Source organism: Octopus bimaculoides, chromosome Z (assembly GCF_046866305.1).
Source record: "Octopus bimaculoides isolate indiv1 chromosome Z, ASM4686630v1, whole genome shotgun sequence".
NCBI classification, from domain to species: Eukaryota; Metazoa; Mollusca; class Cephalopoda; order Octopoda; family Octopodidae; genus Octopus; species Octopus bimaculoides.
The window spans coordinates 15,291,682-15,305,398 of NC_142944.1; positions in this window are offsets into that span (position 1 = coordinate 15,291,682).

A 13,717-nucleotide genomic window follows, 5' to 3' on the forward strand; every position below is an offset into this window, starting at 1 on the left:
TGATGCAAATGGAGATGGTACGGAAACATTTGTAACTTATTATTAAAGATGTGCCAAATAATTTTCTTTGTCTGCTTGTTTTCATTTCAATATGTAACCGCGTATGCATCGTTGGCGATTTTCTTTCTCTGTCTTCCCTTCTTTGGACTTTTTCTATATTTCTGATGAAGAGCTCCGCTCGAAACCTTATTTTTTTCTTTCCTTTCCTGAGCGTCCAATAACTCTGTATTTATTCCACGTCCTCGCGTTGTTGTTTTGTCGTGTTTTTCGTGTTTTTTCTTGCTTGTTCATGTTTGAATTGAGTATATATATATAATGCACAAACTTTTTTTTTTATCAAAACAGCAAAAAACATCACAAAAAAAACCAACTCAGATTTTCACGTTCTCGTTCGTCGGACAGTTCTGATTAAGACTGGAATAACATTGTCATGGTGCATGTAATATGTGATTTGATATAAACCAAATTTTATATTACATGTACCATCACAATTTTATTTCAGTCTTGATCGTAGCACTATGACGAATGGGAATGTGGAACTTTCATAAAAAATTATACTACTTTACCTTCGGTATTCGAGTTTTATTTTTTCCACTTTGTTTTCCATTTATGTGCTTACTCGTATGTCTCTGTGTGTGTGCGAGTGTATATATATATATATATATATATATATATATATATATATGCATACACACAGGTACGCACTTACATATATACATACAAACACATGCACACATTATCATCTACCTGAATGTAAATCTGTTTTATATGTCTACGGTGCTTTCCTATCAAGATAAATCCCGACGTATAGGCGCGTACATCTTGCGAGATTGATCAATTTCTCATATGCGATAAGTAAAGAGTACGAAGCGTAAGTTGTTCTGATATGTGAATGCTTATTCAGTGCTGCTTCTGTTTAACGCCAAATGTTCGATGGAGATTTTGAAGACCAGGTTTTACTTGAGACCCTCAATATAGAAAATCAGTAATTCAGTGAGATGAACGCAGAGCAAGGGGAGAAAAAGAAAAAAAGAGAAGCGAAGGATAAATAACGGAATAGAATAACAGAAAATAACTATGGATAAAGCAATCCAATTGATATATAAAGAAAATGTTATTAAGAATATAAAAGGGAAAAAATATGATATATTCAAGATACATCCCTGATAACCAATAAGGCTGAGTAGACTGGAATGTACCGTTTTCATAGTTACATTCACTCACTCAGACACAAACACACACTTATATAGGTATAAATATAAGTATATGTATATATATATATATATATATATATATATATATATATATATATATATATATATATATATATATATATATATATATATATATATATATATATATATATATATATATATATATATATATATATATAGGCGTAGGAGTAGCTGTGAGGTAAGTAAGTAGCTTGCTTACCAAACACATGGTTCCGGGTTCAGTCCCACTGCGTGGCACCTTGGGCAAGTGTCTTCTACTATAGCCTCGGGTCAACCAAAGCCTTGTGAGTGGATTTGGTACACGGAAACTGAGAGAAGCCCGTCGTATATATGTATATATATATATATATATATATATATATATATATATATATATATATATGTGTGTGTGTGTGTGTGTATGTGTGTGTGTGTGTGTATGTTTGTGTGTCTGTGTTTGTCCCCCCACCATCGCTTGACAACCGAAGCTGGTGTGTTTACGTCCCCGTAACTTCGTGGTTCGGCTAAAGAGACCGATAGAATAAGTACTAGGCTTACAAAGAATAAGTCAAATGACTGAAACAAGTAAAAGAGTAAAAGCGTATATATATATATATATATATATATATATATATATATATATATATATATATATATATATATATATATACATGTGTGCTTGTATACATGTGTATGTCTTTGCGTTTGCGTCTGTGAAAACGCGTAGTGTTGTGGTTAGGGGTGTTGCACTCACCATCACAAGATAATTCTTTCGTTTTGCAGAATGTCAGTGCGTTGTGTTCTTCAGGAAAACACTTCAGTTTACATATGCTCAGCTCTACATGAGTAACCACGTGAGTGACAGGCGTCCTGTTCAGGATGGGGGTGGGGATGATGGTGCTGACCACCTTGCCAGCAATGAGGCATCATTTGAAAAATTCGAAGAAGCGCATTGTGAACAGCGGTGTCAGACAGCATCATCCTATAGTCATGGTATTACAATGATGTGGCATGAAGTATATTAGTTGAAAATTTTGTCACAGAAAACTACACCATTCCTTACCTGTGTGTTGTTTTGGTTTTTGTGTTTTTTAAGCCTGCTACGTATTCTGTCGGATACATTCTCCGTACTGCACAGTTGCAAAGATGTAGACCAATCAACACCAGTTATGAAACGCTTATGTTGCACTACCACAACCACATGCTTACACACACACACACACACACGCACACACAGAGACACACACACATATACATACATACATCCACTTGTATATATATATATATGTATATATATATATATATATATATATATATATATATATATATATATATATATATATATATATATATATATATATATATATATATATATATATATATATATATATATATATATATATATATATATATGTATATTGTTGTTGTTGGCACTCCGTCGCTTACGACGTCAAGGGTTCTAGTTGATCCGATCAACGGAACAGCCTGCTCGTGAAATTAACGTGCAAGTGGCTGAGCACTCCACAGACACGTGTACCCTTAACGCAGTTCTTGGTTATATTCAGCGTGACACAGTGTGACAAGGCTGACCCCTTTGAATTACAGGCACAACAGAAACAGGAAGAAAAAGTGAGAGAAAGCTATGGTGAAAGAGTACAGCAGAGTTTGCTACCACCAACCTGCCGGAGCCTCGTGGAGCTTTTAGGTGTTTTCGCTCAATAAACACTCACAACAGCCGGTCTGGCAATCGAAACCGCGATCCTATGACCGAAAGTCGCTGCCCTAACCACTGAGCCATTGCGCCTCCATATATGTATATGCATATATGCATAAACACAAGCATACACACACATAATAGACTTCCACTCATGATCGAGAAACACCATTAGTGACCATTGCCAATGCAAAACTCCAGCAATGCCCACGCATGAAGCAATTGTACCAGCGCTCGTCTACGCGTCTGCGGCTTTCCCGAGTGCTGCGACGCCCGCCTAGTCGATCGGGAGTCGGAAAGTCACCACGCTAGAAATTGCACAACCTGAAATTTAGTTCCCAACGCCTTGTAGGTGAATTTAGTGAAGTTGTAGGTAGATTTAGTAGCTACAAACTGAAAGATGCATAACGGTCTTCTTCATATATATATATATATATATATATATATATATATATATATATATATATATATATATATATATATATATATATATATATATATATATATATATATAAAGATAATAAGAGTGAAAAAACTACAGAAGGCTTGTGTTACATGGTTAAAGTATATATTTAAATTATGTCAGAAAATGTTATAAAAATGTTATAAAAATGTTATAAAATCTTTTTGGTATATAAACATTGTATTTTGAGAAATAACCGGTTTCGTGTTGTCTTTTCAAATTTCTCTACTTCATTGTAACGTGTTCGCTCCAGTCTGAGAAAGAAGAGTTCTAGATAGGGGGAGGTAATTAGAGATTTCTTCCGGTATAGGGGAGATAATCGAAATCTAGGAGGTGGTAGAATTTGATTAATTTACCATGGTTTTGTTCTATATTTTTTCCCCCTTTTTTCTCAGTGAGGTGATGAATTTCCTTATTTAAATATACGGAAAAATTTGGATAAGTACTGTTTTCACTTTGCTAAAGATTTTCTACTATTTGAAAATAATATGTATTCTTGTTTTTATACTATTCATTTGGTTCTTTATAGATTATTTTAATAGATAGCTTATTTAACACTAAATTATTTAGAAGTTATAGTTTCATTTCAACAAAATATTAGAACTTCGATTGGAATAGTGTTGATATATTTTCGATTATTTTTGATTAATATTATTTGATTAATTATTAATCTTTATAGTTTATAATATCGTTAAAGTTTTTTTTAAATCAAAACTGTGTATATATATATAAAGTTTAACCTTTTATTCTTAATAATTTTTTCTTTCCTAATTTTTTCATTCATAATTTTTTCCATTCATAATTTTTTCATTCATATTTTTTATTATTACGTTTGTAGAAATAAATAATCTTGTATTTTTCTATTATTCAATTGATCTTTAATTATAATTAAATAAACGTCTTTAGCTTTAAATAGTATAGCTATAACTATTACACCGGTTAAATATGTACTAATTTTATCTTAATTATTATTTTAAACTTAAACTTCGTTCAACTTGTATTTAAAACAATGATAATTTAAAACAATGATAATTTATGTAAGATGTTTTTTGTATATAATATACATGTTATTATAATGGATGAAGGGATGATTATTGAATGGTTATTATTTTGATATTATGATATTTTTAAAAAAAAATTTCTATCTTTATATAATAAGTATTTCATATTAATTCATTTGGTACTTATTGTTGGTTGAGATATATATCTAATTATTGTTCTACTTACGATCTGACGAGTAGCTATATTTTTGAATAGAACTTATTTTCGATAATTTCAATTGATTTTAATCGATTTAAATTTCTTTTCTATTTGAAAATTGGTTATGAAACACGTGTAATCTTTTTATTATATTTATCTTATGATATTTACTTTACTTTATATTATACTCGTTTATTGTGCTTTTAATTATTAATTTTTCTATATGTGATAGTGGATTTTCATCGATGAGTTCTTGAAAATTGGTTATTTTCCCTAAAACTATCTATTTTATATATACTTTATCTATAAGGCTCAATTTAATTTTAATTTTTTATAAATTGATTTTAATTGAGTTTTTTACCTGTAATTTTGGATTTTGTCCCTAATATTATTATATATATATATATATATATATATATATATATATATATATATACATGTATGTATATGTATGTGTATGTATATGTATGTGTATGTATATGTATGTGTATGTATATGTGTGTGTGTGTGTATGTTTGTGTGTCTGTGTTTGTCCCCCCAACATCGCTTGACAATATATATATATATATAAATTAACAGAATGAGATAAAAATCCAAGGCTGTAAATATTTCAGAACATCTATAAGAAGGTTTTACAGCTGTTTCCGGGATATTTTATATATCCTTTCATCGGAGAACAGTGTGAGAAAATGGTTTAGCAATAGTTATTCTAGATAAGATATGAAATAGAGAGTGAAGTGGAGGAATGAAAATGCATATATATATATATATATATATATATATATATATATATATATATATATATATATATATATACATATATATATATATATACATATATATATATATATATATATATATATATATATATATACACAATGTATGCATTATGTAGCCATATATGTATACATGTATATACATATATATTTTCATGAATATATATTTGTGGGGTGGGGGTTAGTGTGCGCGTGCGTACGTGCCTGTCTTACTGTGTATATGCCTCTGATTAGTTATAAGATCTAATGAAATACAGACTAAGAAACACAAAGAGGCTTACCTCAAGACTCTCAATTATCCAGTCTGTTTGTTTAATTATTTCGGCAACTATATTCCTTTAATGAATGTTTAGAGGTATGCAAAAGGGTAAATTCATACTTTTTGCGATGATATTTCCCTAAAGGTCAGTAACACATTTAATTAAATGCTTAAAATCAGGATTTGGAAGCAGCTCCACGAAATATCATTGGCCGTTGTTATGTAATCAGATAACTACATAAGAAACTGTTCTGTTTGTGTTTTTTTATTTTTCACTTCCCACCCCCACCCCACCACAGCTTATTTTCCTGTTCTGCTCTCTAATAGAGGACAAGCAGTTCTTCACGATCAGAGTAATATTAATATAGCTAATAAGTAACCAATGCTACTGCCAAAAATCGGATTTCTCCGACGGATTTATTCTTTAACCTCTATATTTTGTAACCCTTGCAATTAATCTTTTGCTCTAATCAATTGTCAAACAACAAACCAGAGTTTTCTTTTTCTTTATTTGTTTCTTTTAACTGTATAATTCGCTCTTTTACTAACATTTTATTATTATTACTATTATTATTATTTCGGTGGGTACAAACATCTGACATTAAATAGATCTACTTGAATCTTCTAAATTACATCTGTAATTTATTTAATGAGTAATTCTTTCAAAAGATTTCCTTTCTATAGGAAAATGTAGTAAAAAAAAATGTGAAAGGAAGGAATAATAAATGAAAGAAATGTATAAATAAGAGTCGAATAAAATTCGAAACTAGAGCTGCTATCTCTGCTTTCGTTGCTTGTATTTTAATGCAACGCATAAAGTTGATCTCTGTTGCATGCTTCTTGCAAAGGGTTTAAAGGTCAGTTCCTTATTCATTATTTATTATCTTTTAATGCAGGATAGATGAAAGGTTACAGTGAATCAGTTCTGTTTTAACATTTAAAGTATATCTATATTTGATATTAGGTAACAAGATTTATCACGCTAACCCATTTGCTTCGAGTTAGAGACTACATTCTTCATTGAAAAGGTTTTCTTGTGCATATAATAGCGTATATATACGCAATTCAATAATTCTAGTTGAATGTATTAAGCAAGGCATGAAACGGTGCCTTGATTTCGATTCCGTTTGGAAATCATCTCACTCTTCCTTACGCAAATACAGTACTTAAGAAAGTATGAATACTCTAAATTTATCGTTTCCTTATTCCTTTGAATCTGAAGTTTTTGAGGTTTGCTACATATATAGAGTTCTCGTTTGTCTATTCGTTAGTAATAGTCAATTCATCGTATAAACTCTTAAAGCCTTAGAAAAAAAGGAAATTTAAAACATTGGGTGCATCTCCTTTTCTGCTCATTGGGTGCATCTCCTTTTCTGGTTTTAACGTTCTGAAATGAAGCAAAATAACTGTGTTTCTTTGGAGAGTTGAACCGAAAAAGTCAAACGTAGATATCCTTTGATAACACAGCTATTATTCATCTCCTAGTCAGTTCTTGCGCGGTAGATATATATTCATGGACATCTTACATGAGATTATCCTATCTTTTACCTCTATCGTCCAATTTTAAGTTTTGAACCTCCCAATCACTGGTTCTCTAGACTCAAGACGGCGAGAATGGCATAGATGTGTCAATAAAAGGAAATTTTTTAAATAAATAAATAAACGGTTTTGCGATCTTGCTTCAGCACGCTCTGAAAGCGCATCAAAAATGCATGCAGTTTTACGTGAGGCCAGAAAAATATTGAGAGTAGACGAGGAGCAGCTAATTCATATTTATTATGGATCGAAAATTCACTTTCATTGGACCAAACAGGTGTATCTAGTTCTGCATTTTTTTTTCTTTATTTTCGGCGGTTATTACAGTACCGTAATGTACCATTGACAATAAAAACACATTGAGAAAATTAAGGTCAATGACACTTTTGTCATTCTCATTCTAAAAAGTAGTCACCGTGACTTTCTGTGCTAATGGTTGGCTCTTGAAATTCTTAGGAATTACATAAAAGATGTGACGGCATTCTATACATTGAACTTTCGTTTTCGGAGTATAAAAATGCGGTCAGGTTTCATCAAGTTAAATAAAAAAAAAACTGAGAACACAGACTTCCAACCCCGACTCCCCCTTTCTCTCTCTCTCAAATTGGGTGTCAACAACCGAGTATACGTTTCTAAAACTTTTGGCTTCCCGAAGTATTCCGACATCCTCTCTAATGCATTATGACTACAGACCTTTGAGTGGTTATTATTTAATATCTGATTATCCTGTTATTACGTAACATACTTCACGATTTTAGTATTCATATCTTATTAGTATTTCTTCCTAAGTTCTATATACTCTGGGAACGCATTAAAGCCCTTTTGGGGGCTACTTTATTTGAATTCTTACTATCGGGTAACTAATTTCATGTTATTACATAACTGACATATCTTTTGTATCTTTTCGGAGAGGCCTTTCACATAGAGTAGACAGACTGTGGACAGTTTATTGGCCTCATCCACTCTCTTCTCCATAATTGGAGTGGATAGTATATTTTTGAGGTAGTTGTTGCTTAACAGATGGTTATTGAGCTTGATCATTTCTTCGTGGTGTGTATCACGATCGCTACTTAAATTCTTTGCACGATGTTTTAGACGCTGAGCAATCCCCCTCTTTACGCTGTATGGTTGGTGGGAATTGAAGTTGAGGTATCATCCTGTAAAGGCCGGCTTGCGGTATACGGATGTCCTGAATCCATACTTTGTGCATGTTATTAATACATCCAGGAATGCTAGCTGATTCTCTTTTTCTTTTTCCATTGTGAACTGTATGGATGACTTTATTGAGTTCGCGTGATCTGACAGCACTTGGACACCTTCCAGGTGGGGCCAGATTATAAAGGTGTCATCAACATATCGTAACCATAGGGTTGGTTTTCGTGGTGTTGATCTTAAAGCCAAATCCTCAAAGCATTCCATATATATATTGGCTTTTATCAGTGATAATGGCGGACCCATAGCTAAACCTCTTCTTGTCGATATATATCAGTGTCTATACTGAAGTAGCTAGTTTCTACACAGAAGGTCAACATTTCCATCGGGTTTCTTATTGGTATACTAGTGTGTTCTTTTAGATGGGTGTCTGTCACTAGTTTTTCTTGTATCACCGATAGTGCTTCACCAGTTGGGACTTTGAACAGGCTTATCACATCTAGACTCACCATCTGGTTGGATTCAATGGGGGTATCTTTGATCAATTCTGTGAAGTGGGTGGAATTCTTTACGTACGATGTTGACTTTCCAGCTAATGGACTGATTATATCCACAAGGAAGCGGCTCAGTGGATGACATGCTGAACCTCTACAGCTCGCTATAGGTCTCAATGGAAAATCCATCCTTGTGAATCGTAGGGAGACCGTACATGTGCGGTAATTTACTGTGGTGTTGAGTCAGTTGTCTGTACTTCATTGGTGTAAAGTGATCCTTGTTCTTGATCAAGATCTGTGACAACTTCCTCTCTGTTTTCAGAGTTGGGTTTCTTTTCTTTGCTGTAGCTGCCATCACTTATAAGACTTGCCAATTTTTCAGAATAGTCAGACTTGTTCATCACCACTGTAGCATTTCCCTTGTCCGCTGGGAGTATTATGATGGAATTGTCTCCTTGTAGCCTTTTGATAGCGAACTTTTCTTCCTTAGTGATGTTTGGTTTAGGAAGTTTTTCTTTTTCTAGTACCAGTCTCACTTTTCACCTTAGTTCATCTCTCTGAGCTTTTGGTATTTTTATGGCTATCTCTTCAATAGGGGATATTATATCCAAGTATGGAATACGTTTGATAGTTGTCGCCAAGTTGAGACCTTTGTTCAGAACTGCTTTTTCGGAGCTTTCTAGATGTCGGCCACTTACAGTAATTACTGCCTTCACAGGTGGGTGACGGATTTCAGTCTTCATTCTCTGACCTTTGAGTTTCATAAACTTTTTAATCTGGCGTGTCTTCACCATTTCAAGTTCTTTCATGTACGACTTTTCCAGATCTTGTTGGATTCTCTTTCTATAACCATCTTTAGTTATTTTTGTATGTAATGAAGATGACCTCTCTTTGATTTCGTTATTTAGTTGATGTTTTTTTCCAACGGTTGTAATGGACCCTCTCACCGATGAGGGCATGTCTTGCCTATTCTTCTGCTCCTTTAGCTTTATGTGAATCGACTGGTGTCATTATATTCAAGCCAGGTGGTATTAGCTTTAAGTCTCTACATCTACATAAGAAAGTTACATGGTTTGAAAGGATACTATCCACTCCAATTATGAAGAAGATAGAGAATGAGGCCAATAAACTGTCCACAGTCTGACTACCCTATGTGAAAGGCCTCTCCGAAAAGATACAAAAGATATGCGGTCCATATGAAATTCAGGACAGTATTCAAGAGAAATACAATACTTCGCAAATATCTCCTTCGGGTAAAACCACCAAAAGAAGAGAATATGACCAAAGACTGCGTGTACTCAACTCCATCCCATGCAGCTGTGATAGGTTATACAAAAGTGAAAGATGCCGCCCCCTCAAAATAAGGGTAGTCGAACATCGCAATGCTGTGACACGAGGAGATATTGATAAATCGGGTATGGAAAAATGGATACCACCATCCCCTGTAGGATGAAGTTAAAATAATAGACAGAAAACACCACTGGAAAATACGAAAGCTAAAAGAAGCAGCACATATGCTAGGACACAAAAACCTCCTAAGCAGACCGAGTGCAGATCTGAACAGCATATGGGAACCGGATACAAAAATATTAGACTTATAAGCCCTAAAATTCACTCCATAATTGCCCACGGGCATAGTGGTTAATAATAATAATAATAATGATAATAATAATAATAATAATAATAATAATAATAATAATAATAATAATAATAATAATAATAATAATAATAATAATAATAATAATAGTAATAATAATGATAATAATAATAACATCTGTTTGCCTGTTTAGCTCTCTACCTGTCTGTCTGTGTATTTATCTACATACCAACCTATCTATCTATGTATCTAAGATGAGGACAAATATCGGTTCAATATATATTTGAATAATGCACACACACACACACACACACACACACGCACACACACACACACATACATACATACATACATACATATATATATATATATATATATATATATATATATATATATATATATATATATATATATATATATATATATATATATATGTGTGTGTGTGTGTGTATATATATATATATACACAATATTAGATGCATATTTATAGAAATTATATATGAAATATATTGTATTTATACAGGATATATATTTCATAACTGTATATATATGTACATTAATACACTGTGTTAATACACTATACGCATACATAACATACATAGATGTAAACACATAATATATATACATGTACATGTGTATTTATATATGCATCTATATATATATATATATATATATATATATATATATATATATATATATATATGTAAATGTATCTATCTATCTATCTATCTATCTATCTATCTATCTATCTATCTTTCTATCTACTCAATGTGGTACGTACATAAAGCCACAGGTAAAGAGGAAGATGATCGTTTCACCTATCTGAATCACCAACTTTGATGTTTTGCCTAATTGCCGGGTACTCACATAAAAGGTCATACTTCAGATGAGAGAAAACCAGTTTGATCTTGATCTTTTGAGCGATGCACTTGTTCTCTTGCCGTCTCCAGCTCTTCTACAAGACAGGGAGGAGTATCTAATTGTGCTTAGTGGGCGTGTACATGTGTACGTGTCGACGCGCAGATAAGCTGTTTGAAGGTATTATGATTTGTAGTATTATTATTGTATAGATTTTCAAAGGACACCGGGTCTTTAACTACATCACTAGGTTCAGCTGTGTATGCCTTAGGTATTTGCAATATTGTTTTGGATTTTAGATTTGTGAATAAAATTATGTTAGGTGTATATATATACATACACACATATATATAAGCATATATATACATGCATACATATATACATATTCATACGTACATGCACACACACACAAACACGAACACACACACACACATACACACACACACACACACACATATAGTCTTTACTCTTTTACTCTTTTACTTGTTTCAGTCATTTGACTGTGGCCATGCTGGAGCACCGCCTTTAGTCGAGCAAGTCGACCGCAGGACTTATTCTTTGGAAGCCTAGTACTTATTCTACCGGTCTCTTATGCCGAACCGCTACGTTACGGGGACGTAAACACACCAGCATCGGTTGTCAAGCGATGTTGGGGGGACAAACACAGATACACAAACACACAAACACACACACACACATATATATATATATATGTATATACATATATACGACAGGCTACTTTCAGTTTCCGTCTACCAAATCCACTCACAAGGCATTGGTCGGCCCGAGGCTATAGTAAAAGACACTTGCCCAAGCTGCCACGCAGTGGGACTGAACCCGGAACCATGTGGTTGGTAAGCAAGCTACTTACCATACAGCCAGTCCTACGCATATATATATATATATATATATATATATATATATATATATATATATATATATATATATATATATATATATATATATATATATATATATATATATATATATATATATATATATATATATATATATATATATATATATATATATATATATATATATATATATATATATATATATATATATATATATATATATATATATATATAAAGTATGCGTTATATATATATATCCTCAAGTGTATGCCCTGGTACTTGTCACTATATCTCTCTCTTCCTTCGCTCAGCTGCCTCATTTATACTCTCATCACCGCTCCTTGTGAGCATGCCCGGCATTTTGCTACCATCTCCATCGTGTGGTCTCTCTCTCTCTCTCTCTCTCTCTCTCTCTCTCTCTCTCTCTCTCTCTCTCTCTCTCTCTCTCTCTCTTTCACCTGCAATTTCATCAGCTAAGGCAACCATGTATTTTTACAGCTGGGTGCCCCTCCGAACGCATATGTATAATAATTATACATATAATAATGATATAATAAATAAATATATATATATATATATATATATATATATATATATATATATATATATATATATATATATATATATATATATATATATATATATATATATATATATATATATATACATATACATATATATATATATTATTATTATTATATGTATTTATTTTCTCCTAATTAATAAATAACTCGGACAAAATAAATTGGTTAATAGATACCAGGGTAGCAAAGATCACAAAATGACTGTGGTGTAACTCCTGTTTGTGAGGTAGAAACTCCTTGTTATTTTGGGTACTTGAGTATATATAAATTTAGTGAATGGAGTAAAACGCATATGTTAACTGCATACTTTGGAAATAAAAGTATGTAGTTAACATATGCGTTTTACTCCATTCACTAAATTAATATATATATATATATATATATATATATATATATATATATATATATATATATATATATATATATATATATACGTACAAACAGACACACTTAGACACACATACACCCACAAACGCGTACGCGCACACACACAAACGCACTCATTATTCCAATTTGTGACAAAAAACGTTCATCAAGATGTTCTTTTCGTTCAGTTAAGAATAGCGATTTCGGCGATAAGTCTGAGAGAGAAAAATACATTTAATCCACAAAAGGATATTCCATCAATATTTATTTTGAGAATCCCAGGTGAAACTAAATATTATTTATCGGAACAACGGTTATGGATTAGATATACACACACATACACACGCACTTATATACATATGTATGTATGTATGTATGTATGTATGTATGTATCCATGCATGCATGCATGCATATATGTACATAACGTATACGTAGCCTATACCACTGGTGCATTTATATACATACTAGCAGTATAACCCGACGTTGTCCGGGTGTGACTTATTACGCCATCTACGATAAGTCTTGCCAGGTGAAAATCAACAAAAAAAGAAAGTCTTACAATGAAAAAACCCTTATGATGTAAATATGTTCATAATTCAAAAGACGATGAAATTAATAGGGAAAGTCTGAAGGCTGTTTTGCGTAA